General features: G+C 39.3%; 1 protein-coding gene across 1 annotated transcript in view; it reads right to left on the bottom strand.

The window, feature by feature from the left end:
• Positions 1–18,091, bottom strand: part of CTNND2 (catenin delta 2) — a 1,052,580-nt gene that overhangs the window by 952,209 nt on the left and 82,280 nt on the right. The gene's annotated exons all lie outside the window — the stretch shown is intronic.

The raw sequence follows: 18,091 nt of genomic DNA, 5'->3' as shown, positions 1-18,091 counted from the left end.
GCCCATATGTGTCTGATATGAGAAATATACTATATACTCAGCTTTATTTATTATTTTTTACAGTGCATGTTCTTTACCAGGCTGAACATAAGCCAAACACAATTTTAATAGTACATACCAATTCATTATATGGTTCTACCTAATTTATTTTATAATTTTCTAGTTTAGCCATTTGGATAATTTTACTTTTCAGTATGAACTGTATTATAATAAACATCATTTTATTCATTGTACATCATTGTATTCATTCAACCAATAACTTTTGAGTCCTTTGTATGAATGATTATATAAAAAAATCAGTCTTTGCTCTCAAAAACGTATCATTTAGTGGCCTAGATTCCCCCTGAAACCCCAAACAGCAGGGACCTGGACTAAAAAATAAGGAAGAGGGTATCTTGATGTGTAAAAGGTTTATTAATAGATGAATTCATATAAGGCTTTTCATCCGATTAAGAGGTTTCAACATTCACAGGAAATAGAGCTGTTGAGGAATTCAACTTCCTGTTTTTGAAAGATTGTTTTGGTTCCATTGAGGAAAATGGATCTGAAGGGGTCAAGATTGAGTAGATAGGCTGTGCCACCATCCAGTAATGACTGGATGACATAAACTAGGGGACTTAACGGATATTTCAGAGAGAGGGACTCAATAGGATTACTGGTGATGCCATAAATGGTGGTAAGAGAAAGGTGCCACCAACTGAAGGCTAGTGAAATACTAAAGAAATTAACCCTCTTCCTTGGGATGCATTGGGAGGCTGTGATTGACACATATACACTATTGATACTATGTATGAAATAGATAACTCATGAGAACATGCTACATAGCAGAGGGAACCCTACTTAATGTTCTGCAGTGATCTGAACGGGAAGGAAGTCCAAAAGGGAGTGTATACGTAAATGCAGATGTATATGTAAGGCTGATTCCTCTAAACGAACTGTTTATGGGGTTGACGGTTAGACAGCATCACTGACTCAGTGGACGTGAATCTGAGCAAACTCTGGGAGATAGTAGAGGTCAGGGAAACCTGCTTTGCTGCAGTCCATGGGGTTGCAAAGAGTCAGACACGACTTAGTGACTGAACAACAAAGAAAGAACACAAACTGTAAAGCAACTACACTCCAAAAAAAATTAATTTAAGAATAAGTAAAATTTGATCTAAGTTAAAAAAAAAAAAAACAATTAACCCTTCTTCTGCTTTGTTTGACTTACTCAGCTCATTTTCCAGGGGTATTTCAAGCTGTCATTACCCAGTACCCTTCCAATGGGAGATGAGCTTATTTCTATTCTGTAGCCTATTTCTCTATTTCAAAGGAAGATCCAAGGACTCATAAAATTTTAAACCACTCCTCCTAGAATTCAATGTTTTACTGCCAGTGTCCACACTTCCCTATTTCTGGTCTTGTCATACTGTGACATTTTTTCTTTTTTCACTCACTTTTTTTTCCTGCTCTAATAACTTTAAAAAAAGGCTTACTAAATTTTAACTTCTGGCATTCATTCCAAGGCTTCGCATGAGCTCTTTATATTTTCAAAGTTTCCACACTTTCTGGAGTAAGATTTGCAAAGACTCTAATTCAAGGATTTCTATGGACTTCTAGATGCTATTCCCAGTAAAAGCCATGGTTTCTTTTAGATAATACATTTACACATGAAAACAACGATACGACTATCCATCTATTAAAATGGCTAAAAAATAATAACAAACCTGACAATACAAATTGCTGCCAAGGATAAAAACAACTTAACTCTCATTGATTGCTGATGGGAATGTAAAAGCATACAGTCACTATGGAGACAATTTGGCAGCTAAATATAATCTTACCATCAGTTCAGTTCAGTTCAGTCGCTCAGTCGTGTCCAACTCTTTGCGACCCCATGAATTGCAGCACGCCAGGCCTCCCTGTCCATCTCTAACTCCCGGAGTTTACTCAAACTAATGTCCATTGAATCAGTATGCCATCCAGCATTTCACCCTCTGTTGTCCCCTTCTCCTCCTGCCCCCAATCCCTCCCAGCATCAGGGTCTTTTCCAATGAGTCAACTCTTCGCATCAGGTGGCCAAAGTACTGGAGTTTCAGCTTCATCATCAGTCCTTCCAATGAACACCCAGGACTGCTCTCCTTTAGGATGGACTGGTTGGATCTCCTTGCAGTCCAAGGAACTCTCAAGAGTCTTCTCCAACACCATAATTCAAAAGCATCAATTTTTCGGTGCTCAGCTTTCTTTACAGTCCAACTCTCACATCCATATATGACCACTGGAAAAATCATAGCCTTGACTAGATGGACCTTTGTTGATAAAGTAATGTCTCTGCTTTTTAATATGATATCTAGGTTGGTCATAACTTTTCTTCCAAGGAGTAAACATCTTTTAATTTCATGGCTACAATCACCATCTACAGTCATTTTGGAGCCCCCAAAAATAAAGTTTGTCACTGTTTCCACTGTTTCCCCATCTATTTGCCATGAAGTGATACGACCAGATGCCATGATCTTAGTTTTGTAAATGTTGAGCTTTAAGCCAACTTTTTCACTCTCCTCTTTCAATTTCATCAAGAGGGTTTTCAGTGCCTCTTCACTTTCTGCCATAAGGTTGGTGCCATCTGCATATCTGAGGTTATTGATATTTCTCCCAACAATCTTGATTCCAGCTTGTGCTTCCTCCAGCCCAGCGTTTCTCATGATGTACACCACATATAAGTTAAATAAGCAGGGTGACAATATACAGCCTTGACTTACTCCTTCTCCTATTTGGAACCAGTCTGTTGTTCCATGTCCAGTTTTAACTGTTGCTTCCTGACCTGCATACAGGTTTCTCAAAAGGCAGGTCAGGTGGTCTGGTATTCCCATCTCTTTCAGAATTTTCCACAGTTTATTGTGATCCACACAGTCACAGGCTTTGGCATAGTCAGTAAAGCAGAGATAGATGTTTTTCTGGAACTCTCTTGCTTTTTCAATGATCCAGCAGATGTTGGCAATTTGATCTCTGTTTCCTCTGCCTTTTCTAAAACCAGCTTGAACATCTGGAAGTTCACGGTTCACGTATTGCTGAAGCCTGGCTTGGAGAATTTTGAGCATTACTTTACTAGTGTGTGAGATGAGTGCAATTATGTGGTAGTGTGAGCATTCTTTGGCATTGCCTTTCTTTGGGATTGGAATGAAAACTGACATTTTCCAGTCCTGTGGCCACTGCTGAGTTCTCCAAATTTGCTGGCATATTGAGTGCAGCACTTTCACAGCATCATCTTTCAGGATTTGAAATAGCTCGACTGGAATTCCATCACCTCCACTAGCTTTGTTCATAGTGATGCTTCCTAAGGCCCACTTGACTTCACATTCCAGGATGTCTGGCTCTAGGTGAGTGATCACACCATCGTGATTATCTGGGTTGTGAAGATCTTTTTTGTACAGTTCTTCTGTGTATTCTTGCCACCTCTTCTTAATATCTTCTGCTTCTGTTAGGTCCATACCATTTCCGTCCTTTATCAAACCCATCTTTGCATGAAATGTTCCCTTGGTATCTCTAATTTTCTTGAAGAGATCTCTAGTCTTTCCCATTCTGTTGTTTCCCTATATTTCTTTGCATTGATCGCTGAGGAAGGCTTTCTTATCTCTCCTTGCTATTCTTTGGAACTCTGCATTCAAATGGGAATATCTTTCCTTTTCTCCTTTGCTTTTCGCTTCTCTTCTTTTCACAGCTGTTTGTAAGGCCTCCTCAGACAACCATTCTGCCTTTTTGCATTTCTTTTCCATGGGGATGGTCTTGATCCCTGTCTCCTGTACAATGTCACGAACCTCCGTCCGTAGTTTATCAGGCACTCTGTCTATCAGATCTAGTCCCTTAAATCTATTTCTCACTTCCACTGTATAATCATAAGGGATTTGATTTAGGTCATACCTGAATGGTCTAGTGGTTTTTCCTACTTTCTTCAATTTAAGTCTGAATTTGGCAATAAGGAGTTCATGATCTGAGCCACAGTCAGCTCCCAGTCTTGTTTTTGTTGACTGTATAGAGCCTCTCCATCTTTGGCTGCAAAGAATATAATCAATCTGATTTCAGTGTTGACCATCTGGGGATGTCCATGTGTAGAGTCATCTCTTGTGTTGCTGGAAGAGGGTGTTTGCTATGACCAGTGCGTTCTCTTGGCAAAACTCTATTAGCCTTTGCCCTGCTTCATTCCATACTCCAAGGCCAAATTTGCCTGTTACTCCAGGTGTTTCCTGACTTCCTACTTTTTGTATTCCAGTCCCCTATAATGAAAAGGACATCTTTTTTGGGTGTTAGTTCTAAAAGGTCTTGTAGGTCTTCATAGAACCGTTCAACTTCAGCTTCTTCAGTGTTACTGGTTGGGGCATAGGCTTGGATTACCGCGATATTAAATGGTTTGCCTTGGAAATGAACAGAGATCATTCTGTCGTTTTTGAGATTGCATCCAAGTACTGCATTTCAGGCTCTTTCATTGACCATGATGGCTACTCCATTTCTTCTAAGGGATTCCTGCCCACAGTCATAGATATAATGGTCATCTGAGTTAAATTCACCCATTCCAGTCCATTTTAGTTCACTGATTCCTAGAATCTTACCATAGTAAACAGCAATTATACCCTGAGGTATTTACCCAGCTTATTTGAAAACATGTCCAAATCATCACATTACATACATTAAATAAATACATAAATAGATATGCATATCACAGTAATACATGTCACTTATATCTCAGTAAATCCAGGGGGGTGGGGAGAAGCCAGCATGTGAATGTTAATAGTAGCTTTATTCATTATCAAATGAAATAATGAAATAAATAACCATGTGTCCATACTAATAAAGGACTGAATGAATAAATGACTAAACAGAGGATGAAGGGCAAATCTCTCATTCAAAACAATTTCATAAAATTTATATAGATACAACAGCTTCAAAAAGGATACAGAGTAACTCCCCCTTCCTTGAGTATGGAATGCAAAGTGACTGGCAGAGGACAGAAAGTGAAAAGGAGTTTCTTTACACAGGAGAAATCTGACAGACACTCCCTCAGCCAGGCATGGGAAATCACATTACGTGTATACTAAGGCGCGTCTATGCAGGAGAAAAACATCAAATTCCTATAGGAGTCACCCTTCAGTACACCTGGCCCATACACCTCAAAACTGCCAACATGAACAAAAACAAGAGAAGCCTGAAAAACAGTCACACGCAAGCGGCGTCTAAGTGGTCCCCTGAATGGGATTCTGGAATTGAAGAAGGGCAGTAGGTAAAACCTAAGGAAATCTGAATAAAGTCAGACTTCAGTTATTAATGATGAATCAACAGTGACTCTTTAGTTGTAATAAATAAGCCTTATTAATATGAGAAATTCAAAATGGGGTAACTTATTCGACATAAAAAAGAATTCTTTGTATTATCAATTGTTTTGTAGAAATTTTAAAACAAGTTCTAATTTTTTAAACTATATTTCAAACAACACATCACACCTCTAACAGTTTAAAACAGAAGCATTAGGAACTGATTAAACTAGAGTCCTCCCTGATAACTAGGGGCTTCCCTGGTGGCTGAGTCAGTAAAGTATCCGCCTGCAATGCAGGGCATCTGGGTTCAATCCCTGGGTTGGGAAGATCCCCCGGAGGAGTGCACGGCAACCCAGTATTCTTGCCTGGAGAATCCCCATGGACAGACGAGCCTGGAGGGCTACAGTCCATGCGGTCTCAAAGAGTTGGACAGGACTCAATGACTGCGTGCACACACACACACACACACAACTAGAGTCTACATTACATTCTGAATACCAAATAGATACCTAAAGGAACTTTAAAGGACCAAATATATTTTAACATATAATTTGCATTTCAGAAGGTAGAATTGTGCTCCATGTTCAGTCATGTCCGACTCTTTTGTGACCCCATGGACTGTAATCCATCAGGCTCCTCTGTCCAAGGAATTTTCCAGGCAAGAATACTGGAGTGGGTTGCCACTTCCTACTCCAGAGGATGTTCCTGACCCAGGGATCGAACTTGTGTCTCCTGCTCAGGCAGGTAGATTCTTTACTTGATGAGCCATCAGGGAAGCCCATAAGGTAGAATATATTCAATCAAAATTCAGTTGACAATTTTTTTTATCACTGCTCTTTATTCATTTCCAGGGTTTATTTACAGAATCTGCCACCTACTAGTGATGCGTCTTAAATTCTTAACACTCTGGGTTTTGGTTACCTCATCCCTCATCCTTCTGTATGGAGAGTGCGAAAGCAGCTACTTCATGGGGTGCTGGGGAAATAAAAGGAATTATTATATATAAACCACGTAAGAGGATACCTGTCATAACAAAAATATTAGTTACAACTATGACAATATTTATTATCATGAAGAAGGTATCATCAAAAATGATCAGTAACTACTCCAATTCCATTTTATTAAGTAACCTGTGTGGGAGAGGTAGAATTGCTAGAATAGACACCACATTGGTAGCAGCAATTGCCTTTGAGTGGCTGGATCACTGGTTTTAATTTATGCTCTTCCGTATTTCTCAAATTGTTAATGAATCTGCATTAACTTGTAATAAAAATATTTAAAGTCCTGAATCAATTTGATATGTCAGGCCAAGGCTTATAACACCTCTTTTTAAATGTTATAATATGAAAATAATACACGTGCAGACTTACATGTTAAACAGTTCAGGAAGATTTATATTAAAAAGCAGCTCTTTCCTTCCTCACCTCCTTCTACATTCATTTCCTCATTTAGTATCGGTGACTCTAACATTTTTATATTTGTGCTTTTCCTCTCTGTCACTTCCACATCTCTAAATAATATCTCAAGAATGCTTGTGATATCAAATTAGACATTGTTTTTTGACTTCCTACTTTAATAAAGGGGAATTTAGCTCATTTAAACCATCCTGAAATTGATGCTTTTGAACTGTGGTGTTGGAGAAGACTCTTGAGAGTCCCTTGGACTGCAAGGAGATCCAACCAGTCCATCCTAAAGAAGATCAGTCCTGAGTGTTCATTGGAAGGACTGATGCTGAAGCTGAAACTCCAGTACTTTGGCCACCTGATGCAAAGAGATGACTCATTTGAAAAGACCCTGATCCTGGGAAAGATTGAGGGCAGGAGGAAAAGGGGAAGACAGAGGATGAGATGGTTGGATGGCATCACTGACTCAATGGACATGGGTTTGGGTGCACTCCGGGAGTTGGTGATTGACAGGGAGGCCTGGCGTGCTGCAATCCATGGAGTCGCAAAGAGTCGGACACGACTGAGCAACTGAACTGAAACCATGCCTACAACTTTTGGTATTTAGACCTTTAAGTCTTTATATTGCTTAGGTTTTTAAATTTAAACAAGATTCATAAGCTTCTATTTCTTTTGTCATCAATATTCCCCAGCGTCACTTCAGTAACTATGGTGCCAAAGTCATCATGGCCAAAGGAATGAGGGTATATAACCTAGTGTTCACAGATGTGACGCACATGGTAGAATTTATTGGAAATCCAAGAAAACATAGACTTAATCTTTAATATTACTTTAGCATTGTTAACTCTGTGACGGCTAGAGATTTGTGTGTGTGCAAAGCCACTGTAACACACTGTATATTTCCCCTTAGGACTCTGTAATTTGCATGTACTGAGACGTATGAATGGAGGAACCCCAGTTATGTCTGCATGCTCCATAGGCTTACTTAACCAAAAGGAAATGTATGCCATGGTTTTTCTATGAAATACATATATTAAAACAGCCATTATTATTGGAACTACTAGCCTATGCATTAACTTATATTATTTATGATTGTGTCTCAGTAAGTTATATGCTGTCTTCTATGGTAGTACTCAGACTGTTTTTCACTTCGGTACAGAAAAACAGGAAGTATCCCACCAGCAACAGTGGCTCCTTACAACAGAAATTCTCGTCAGACATATGCTACCAGGACACGTTAGAATTTGGATGGCTGGCATGAGCACTGTAGTTTGAAAATAAAGCCCACTTCCCTGTCTTAAAAAGGTTCTAGAAGGCTGTAGACACTTTCTTCCCTCTCACCAACTCCACCATGGTAAACATCATAGGTTTAAAATGCAATGGGCAGACGTACAGTCAATGGAGCATACTAAACACCCTTCACTCACTATGGCCAAACATTTAATGAACACCCACCACCTGGCAGGCTGTGTGCCCCAAGCTAAGACTCCCGCCTCCCACAACTCAGAAACCACCACACTCAGAGCTTAGGGCGCATAGTGGGGTACAGAGACCTAAACAGGCAATAACAAGCCAACGCAATAAGTACTCAGATCAATCATTACCTAACTTTCACTGGGAACTCTTTAATTTAGAACCAGATCCTCTCAGGGATTTTCCATAGCTCTGAGCCTTCAAGCAGTTTCCTGCCAACTGTTCTGTGGTGCTTTTTGCAGCTACCAGAAGTTGATTTCTGTTACAACTAAATGGCTTATGTTTTAATATTTTCCCCTTCCAGTTGGTCTGTTCACCACCTTGGATTCACTGGCATCCAATTCTTTCATCTGCAACATGCACTAAGGCTAAGGAAATATAAATCAAGTCATGCACTGTAGAGTTAGCAACAGAGACCAATGTTTCAGTATCTTCCTAGATGTAGCAAACCTCTTCTGTCCTGATTATGACCTCATCAGCTTTTTAGTAAAAACAACGATTAACTTTCATCTTTTGCAGTCTCCTCAGTTGGTTATCTGAATCCTTGGAATCACAGGCATTTTCCATGTTGGAATTCTTTTGGATTGAGAAAGCTGCATCTTCTACCATTTTTGGGTAACAGTTCGAGCAGAGTATAGAATAATACTCATAACCAAACATGTTGATATTTCTGAGATAAAAATGAGTGACCACAATCAGTGGGATAAACAATGACTATATATAACTATGCATCTGTCTAGGATGTTGCCCCAGGGGCTTCTCCATGAACACATGAAACAGCTCTTGGTTTTCCAAGCTTTTTCCATCTCCAAATCGTGGGTAAGGCACCTAATACTTGCACTGATCACACTATCTGTCCAACATGTCACACCTGATACTAAGAATTCTTCTTTAAAATGATTTTGTCTTCCTTTAGTTATTCATTCCAATCCATCAAAACATGTTTTAAAAAACATATCATCAAAATGGATTTGTACTGAAATATAAGGCACATCTCAAAATTCATGTGACCAAAAGCTCAGTGGTTATAAATAAATTTCATCATATGTATCATTACAAAGGATTTTGGAAGTGGAAACGAGAGTACTGACATCTGCCATTAAGACATCCAAAGAGATACTAATGAAATTAACTTGAGTCACTAATGATCCAAGTTCAATAAGAAGAATTGTCAACAATAAAGCTCCTGGGGCTACAAGCTCAGCTGGTAAAGAATGCATCTGCAACTCCTGGGTTGGAAAGATCCGCTGGGGAAGGGATAGTCTACCCACATCAAGTATTCTTAGGCTTCCCTGGTGGCTCAGATGGTAGAGAATCTGCCTGCAATGTGGGAGACCTGGGTTCGATCCCTGGGTGGGGAAGATCCCCTGGAGAAGGAAACAGCTACCCACCCTAGTATTTTGCCCTGGAGAATTCCATGGACAGAGAAGCATGGTATGCTACAGTTCATGGGGCTGCAAAGAGTCAGACATGACTGAGTAACTTTCACTGTCAATGAAAACAGGGAACAGTTTCCCAGAATTCACCTCCCTATGATGATGCAGATTGAACACTGAGCCAAATTCTAAATGTGTATGCAAAACATGAGAGAACAAACTTTACTGCGCTAAGGAATCCGGATGTTTTCATCATCAAGTTTTCAACCTTAGCAACCTTATTGTAAGCCTCTGAGCACAACTGAATTCTAAATGGATTATCTATTATTATCTAGCATTCCATGGAATTACCCCACTCAAAGTGATATAAAGCCATGCATAACAGAACAGAACACAAAAGATGAATTTCGAGTTACGCAGCTTCAAATGCAAAAAGTATACGTGTGTCACAATAAATTGGTAGGATTCCAACTTGGTCATCTTTTCTTAGACTATTTTTAAAAAGTTGAGGGACATGCACAATATTTCATTACCTAATTTTAAATTTACTCATCTCCATTGGATACCTTTAAAGCATGAATCTAGGAAATGGTAAAGAAAGACTGAATCCTGAAAGAAATTCATATGTTGTGGCAGCGGAAAGGAAAAACTAAGTCAGGGCAGCCTCACAGGTCTCCAAAATCAGATGGTACTTCCTCATCATCACCAAATACTGATTTATTTCTAGATATAAAAATCAGAGACATCACTTTGCCAACAAAGGTCCATCGAGTCAAAGCTATGACTTTTCCAATAGTCTTTTGTACTGATGTGAGAGTTGGACCATAAAGAAGGCTGAATGCCAAAAACTTGATGATTGCAAATTGTAGTGCTGGAGAAGATTCTTGAGAGTCCCTTGGACTGCAAGGAAATCAAACCAGCCAATCCTAAAGGAAATCAACCCTAAATATTCATTGGAAGGACTGATGCTGAAGCTAAAATACTTTGGTCACCTGATGCGAAGAGCTGACTCCTTGGAAAAGACCCTGATATCGAGAAAGATTGAAGGCAAAAAGAAAAGGGGACGACAGAGAACAAGATGGTTAGGTAGCATCACCAACTCAAAGGACATGAATTTGAGCAAACTCCAGAAGATAGTGGAGGATGGAGGAGCCCGGCATGTTGTACTCCATGAGGTCACAAAGAGTCAGCACGAGTTAGCAACTGAACATAACAAATATACACATAGGTAAAGCCCTGTTCTACATCAAGATAAAAGAATGGGTCACAATCATAGAAGGCTCACAGTTTAGCTGGAGAAAACCAAAGGTGGGAGGAGGAAACTGTGAACAACAATTAATGGTATCTTTTGTCAAATATATGGTGAACTCAAAAATAGTTAAATAGTGCAAAGGTGCAAGGTATAAGGGAAGTCACTGCTATCCTATTGGGAAAAGTCTCTTTCAGGAGGGGGTACTTGGACCAGGTCTCCATGGAAGAGTAGAACTTAAGAAATACTATCAACTATGAATGGAGGCATCAAAGATCCAGTAAATGTATCAAAGAAAAAATATCAGTCTCTGAGGCAAGAACATGCAACCTGACAGCACTCTGTGTTTTAAATAATGAAATACCCATGTACCCAGAAAAACTTGGCATCGTAAATATAAGAACTAAATTTAAGGCCACAGGCACCCAGCTAAATTTCATATTCTTGAGCATGTGAAATATTTGCATATAATATGCTGTGTTTTATATAGAAAATCCATATCGAGTACCTAGCACAGTAATTTTAAATGGTGTTATGTATATTTCCTGAGCATTTGCTGAAGTTGCCATCTGAGCTATCATGATAATTTGAATTAAATTGCTAAGATTATGACATAAGCTTAGAAAGCAATTAACAATAACCATGACACTGATGATGAAAAAGAAGAAAAGCCTTCATTAAGGATGGTTGTAGAGTTTGGGATGATAATCATAATTTTGTAAAGGGTTTACTACAGCAAATTAATTTTTTAGCTTAATTCTGAAAAGCAATCTGATAAATTATAAGAAATGTCAAACCACTGCCTGAAGCAATGTTTTGAAAATTAAATGTGCATTGCATTAAGTTTTTAAATGTGGATTACTACTTTTAACAAATGTTGATTTCTAAATTAAAAATGAGCATATTTTCCACTTACCATAAAATATAAGTTGCAATTACATCAATTGTGCTGTGTTAGAAAAATCATTAACATGAAAAATAACTTTGTTTCTAATGCTTATTATAAGGCATGATTGTAATTTAAAGAGCAACCAAATTACCGGGGTGTGTTTGTGGGTGTATGTGCGTATACACATAGAATTATATTAAAATGAAAAGCAATGAACTTCTTAACTAAGTATTGTCATACCAATTTAAATGTGAGTTTAAACCCTAGGGTAAATTAACCACCACTCGGATTCAGTACTCAAGGACCTGTTTTTACAGAAAGACATGGTGACACACAATGGCAAAAATGAACCTTATTCCAGTGTTGATAATACTATGCTTTTCTTGGGGCTTCCCAGGTGGCGAACTGGTAAAGAATCTGCCTGCTAATGCAGGAGATATAAGAGACTCGAGTTCAATCCCTGGGTCGGGAAGATCCCCTGAAGGAGGAAATGGCAACCAACTCCAGTATTCTTGCCTGGGAAATCCTACGGACGGAGGAGTCTGGAGGGCTACCGTCCATGGGGATGCAAAGAGTCAGACCCAACGGTGCGCACACACACGCGTGCTTTATATGAATAATCTGAACTCTACTATAGTCTGTGTTATGAGTTAGATATGCTTAGTATAATTTAAGCCTTAAGAAATCATCTCCAAAATGAAAATTCGGTATTCAAAAATCATTATTAGAGATATTAGGTTGGCCAAAAGTTCATTTAGGTTTTTTTCATAATACGTTCTGGGAAAACCTGAACAAACTCTCGGCCAACCCAATATATGAGGATTCTACCTTAGTCGACAAATACTGGATTTCCTAGGAAGCAGGCTCTCTTGGCGTCTGTAAGAAATACTGAGGAAACTGAACCTGATGAATTGAATGCATCTCTTTGTAGAAACCTTCTCACACAACTTGCAGCTGAGCTAAAATCCGACCTTGGCCTTCCAATTACAAATTCCACATGCTCTTCCCAGCCCAACACTGCTGCTTAATTGAAAGATGGGCAGAGAGTGTTAACTACAGAGAAGGTAGTTAAATGCCACCTTGGGAACTGAAAACACCAACTCCAATGCTCAGTTTAATGGGCTGGTAAAATTGCCCATAGGTTCTGGCTGATATTGCCGTCTTAATTGCCCTGATTGAGTGTACATATGCAATGCCATTCACTTATCCTAGGTTGGATTTTTGTTAAAGACTGTCAGGAGCAAAGATGATGTATTAACACAAATAAATCTAATAGGCTTTCAGAAGTTCTCTTTGCCTAAGTGAAGAGTAAGGTGGCAAAGTTCCCATTCTGTGCATTTAAAAGTTAGATCCAGCCAACTTCAACAGGGTCCAATTGATGCCCTAGTTTTATATTATACATTGATAAAAAGTAAATTAAGCTTGTATTTTCATTTTGGCATTTAAAGATAGAGGGGAACAGCTAGTCATGTTTTCCTCACTTCAAGAATGGGAGTAGCTGATTAGTAAAATCAGGTGATACTGAATTCCACTAGGCTTGGTAGTCCAGCCTCTTTTTAGACACTGGATCTATAGGTAAGCTGTCTGTTGCAGACTAAATGTTGGCACTCCACTCCTGTACCCTTGCCCCAAATCCATGTTGAAGCCCCAACTCCAGTACGGTTGTATTTGGAGAAAAAGTAATTTAAGTTAAATGAGGTCGTAAGAATGGCACCCTGACTTGCTGGATTAGAGTCCTTATAAGTGAAACCAAGAGCTCCTGTGCTATCCCCCTCCCTTTCCTGAGCCCTCCTTCACCCCTCCCCCTCATCCTCCCCTCCAAGCTGGAAAGTCTCCTCACCAGAAAATGATTTGGCCAAAACCTTGATCTTGGAACTCTAGCATCCAGAACTGTGACTACATACATCTCTGTTCTTTATAGTACCAGTCTCAGAGATTTTATTATGGCAGCTCAAGCTGACTAATAGACTGTCCTTGGCTCAACAGAGGGAAGTTGGCAGCGTCTTGGGTTAGGAACAGCATCAGACACAGCATCCAGAGAGAGATATGTGAGCGCTTTTCTACTCAATTAACTTCTTTAAAAATCTTTATTAAAATGGCCATCCTCAGAAACTTCAAGTGCTACTTGATGCACTTGATGCATGATAATGTATACATATATAATGGTATATACATGTATGTATATACATATATAATGTATACATATATATAATGATGCATCAAGTGCTACTTGATGCTAGTTGATGCATGATAATGTATCCAGACTGTTTATTAAAATACCTACCAAAGGAAGCACTATTTCATTCAATGTTCAAATCAGTCCAAAATCCCTATTCTTGTGGACCTTATCTTCTAGAGGAGAGGAATTAATGCTAACATTGAAACAAACTAGTGCATTACAGATGTCTAGCTGTGCAGGAGAAAGTAAGCAGAGAAAGTGAGCTGAAATTGTTGGGAGAAACATTGCTTTTTAAATGGAGTGGATCCTCCCTAAGAACACTAACAACTGAAATGAGAGGAGAAGGCGCCTGAGGGACAGGAATCAAGTTATTACTTTTATCCTTAGTTTATATTAGAACTTTAAAAAAAAATTCTGTGAAAAAACACCCTTTTATAGTTAAGAGGTCAGTTTAGAGGTAAATTCAAACTCCTTTGATCCTTATAGAACTGCAAGCCTGGAAACTATCCTGAGACTGACAAGACATGGCCCCTATTTTATCCTTCCCATTTCCTATTTCACATTCTCCCTGAGAGAAGACACTCTTGGTATCTATTCCTTTTCTAGCCCATTTTTTCAGCGGCCATCACTTTTGTTTTGAATTGACATGATCGGCATGCATGCTTAACTCTTTTGCAACCACATGGACTGCAGCCCACCAGACTCATCTGTCCAAGGGATTTTCCAGGCAAGAATACTGGAGTGGGTTCTCACTTCCATCTCCAGGGGATCTTCCTGACCCAGGGATCCAAACCAAGTCTCCTGTGCCTCCTGCATTGGCAGGTGAATTCTTTACCACCAAGTCACCTGGGAAGTTCAGTGTGACAAAACTTAGGCAGTGATGGATCAGTATCCCAGGTCTAAACTAACCCAAGCATGTCATTCCACTGACCTCTGTGAGCAACTTGGATGTATACAAAATCTAAGATAGAAAACTCAAGAGCAAACGAAGCCGAGCATCTCTGTTTGGTGGGCAAGGACAAGAGAAGCGTCCCTGGTGGCTCAGTGGTAAAGAATCCAACTGCCAATGTAGGAGACGCGGGCTCGATCCCTGGGTTGGGAAGATCCCCTGGAAAAGGAAATGGCAACCCACTCCAGTGCTCTTGCCTGGAAAATCCCAAGGACAGAGGAGCTGGGCAGGCTATGGTTCATGGGATCACAAAGAGTCAGATAAGACTTAAGCAACTTGAGCACACGGGAGTACAAGGACAAGAAAAGTTCCTTTCTCTGGCTGATGTATTTAGAAATGTGATCCACTGAACTGCCGCAGCCTTTATTTTATGATAATGGAACATAGCCTCAAGCTGCCTCTTAGGAGAGAACAGAGTGGGGACAATCACACAGACATGTTATGAAGCCCTGGCCAAATGATGCCTGAAGTTCATATAATAGCACACTTTTCAGATATGATAAGCAATAAATCCATACATTATTTAATTTTGGTGTTTTCTTTTTTTTTTCTGCTTTAAAGAACCAAAAAACCTGAACTACTGCTTCACCACATACACAAAAATGTTCACACATATTCAGATATACACCTTCAAGAAGCCATATAACTGGGCTTTTTCAGAATTTTATTTGTACTATATCCCCCCAGAATAAAGTGAAACAGCACAGCTCTGCTTCAGCCATCTAAACCCTGGCATGTCTTCACAATCTGAAGTGTTCTCTGTTAATTTATAATTTTAATAGCTTGAATAACTCTCATCCTCCACCATTTCTTGCAGAAGTGTATTCTGCAATTCTGAATTGGGTCTTGTATGAACTGACATGCATATCCAAATATTTCAGAAGTAACCGATATTTTGGGTGACACATATATCTCATTTTATGCCAGTATTTACTTTCTAAAACAGCCCACATCTGTTTGAGAACAAATATTTTAATAAGCATTTTAATTGAAAGGTTAACAAGGCTTTAAAATGAAGCTATAACCTCTAAGTCATTGATAGGCATACTTAATTAATTAATTTTAAAATCTGCATTGCAGGTAAATCCTGTAAGAACTTGAGTGATTATCTAAGAAGCGTAATCTATTATAGCTACCATAAAATTGCTAATAGAATTATGTTGTTATTATAATTTGGGGACTTTTCAATTTAAGCTTGCTTATGCATCTGATAATATTTTCACCATCTATGTGTTTTATTTATTATATTATTTCCAGCATATGTTGTTTTAGCATTGGTAAATTTCAAATATTTCAGAACTCAATTAGGTGGCACCTATAATATTTTGAATGATGCCAATGCAGATTTTAAAATTAATATTAAATATGTCTGTCCTGTGAAACAGGACACATTTTGGTGTACCCACAAAGAGCAAGCAGGAATCTCATACATAAGAGTGAAGACATCTTGACGTTGCAAAACACTGAGTTTCCAGTGGACACTCATTTAATTAAAAGATGTGGTAGACAATGGCAGTTCAAATCCATGTGGGTGGGCAATCACTGATGGATGTATTAACACTGTATGGATGGCTAATTTAAACAGTTCTATGGCAGTAAGGCAGAACTGTCTAATATGTACCTTAAAAGTTTGAAAGCAAGAGTGACAGTACATGGGCTGACTGGATGGAAAGAGCTTCATGGTGTACATGAAAAGCAAAGTGAATGGCATCTGGCCAGTTGAAGAGAAAGCTATGCAGCAAATGATGAGCTACTGCTGGTTAGAGCTCAGCTACTTTGAATCTTATCCAAGCTGCAGTTTTAATGGGCAAATGTCAAGGATCTTGTCAGATTCCCAGGTCTCAAAGGTCTGAGAAGGACTCTGCCATGTCGCCGGAATATAGAGAGCTTTCTCCACTTGATCAAAATAAAATAAAGCATCAAGTAAAAGGACAGCAGAGAAAACACCGTTAAGTCTCATTGTGAGGTTATAATATGGATATTAGATAAGATTTCTTAGCAAGACAAGTGAGTTGGTGCTTGCATTATTACCACCAAATGGAGCTGTTACAATTGACCAGGGCAGATTTAATGGATTTCTATTATAAAAGTTAAACACTTTTCACAGAACTTATCTTAAGCTCTTCTCTCATTTTGTAAGATTCTCATTAATGAGAGTTTTGTGGATTCCAGGATCCTACTTGCTAAAAGAATTATATCTACAAATTATATCTAAAACACAAATCCCTACAAAATGCAGCTTCATTAAAAGAGGACAGATATCACTAAGGTGTTATGTGCAATCAGATATAGAAATAATAAGAAGACTGCCACGAACGGAATGGAGATGAAAATGAAAGTGAAAGTGAAGTCGCTCAGTTGTGTCCGACTCTGCGACCCCGTGAACTGCAGCCTACCAGGCTCCTCTGTCCATGGGATTCTCCAGGCAAGAATACTGGAGTGGGTTGCCATTTCCTTCTCCAGGGGATCTTCCCGACCCAGGGATCGAACCCAAGTCTCCTGCATTGCAGGCAGACGCTTTAACCTCTGAGCCACCAGGGAAGCCTGGTGAAGATGAAAATAAGGAAATATAATTCAAAACCACAGAGAAAGGGTGAAGTTTCTGTGACAATGAATTAAGATTAAAATTAACATTAAATCTTAACTGAAACCAAGATTAATGTAAAACCTTTACCTATATTATTTTACTTTACATACTGAACTTGGAGGAAATATTAAACAATCAGCCTACTTTCATAATTATGCTCGGAGTGAAACCAAGCAGGACCCTGTGGGGCTCCTGGGCACAGAAGGCTTCCTGTCCCCTGCTTCTTGACTCCAACCTCCATGACCTTCCCTGAATTCCAAAGGGCAGATTCCAAGGATTGCTAATCAGGGAAGGGAGGGGATGCTAAAACAAGGGAGGGATTGCCAAGAAACAATAGTGCAGACTCAGGGCAGGGTCCTGGTTCCACCTAAACGGATACACATTACAAGGTCTTTAGGTGCTTTTAAGATGTCAGCATTCTTCATACCAGAGAAAAACCACCTGTTCAGTTCAGTTCAGTTGCTCAGTTGTGTCCGACTCTTTGAGACCCCATGGACTGCAGCACACCAGACCTCCATGTCCAACACCAACTCCCTGAGTTTACGCAAACTCATGTCCATTGAGTCAGTGATGCCATCCAATCATCTCATCAACCATCTCATTTCATCCTCTGTTGTCCCCTTCTCCTCCCACCTTCAATATTTCCCACCATCAGGGTCTTTTCAAATGAGTCAGTTCTTCTCATCAGGTGGCCAAAACCA

Source organism: Dama dama, chromosome 25, assembly GCF_033118175.1.
Source record: "Dama dama isolate Ldn47 chromosome 25, ASM3311817v1, whole genome shotgun sequence".
Lineage (NCBI taxonomy): Eukaryota > Metazoa > Chordata > Mammalia > Artiodactyla > Cervidae > Dama > Dama dama.
The sequence above is the reverse complement of the archived record's forward strand: the minus strand, read 5'-3'. Positions and strand labels throughout refer to the sequence as shown.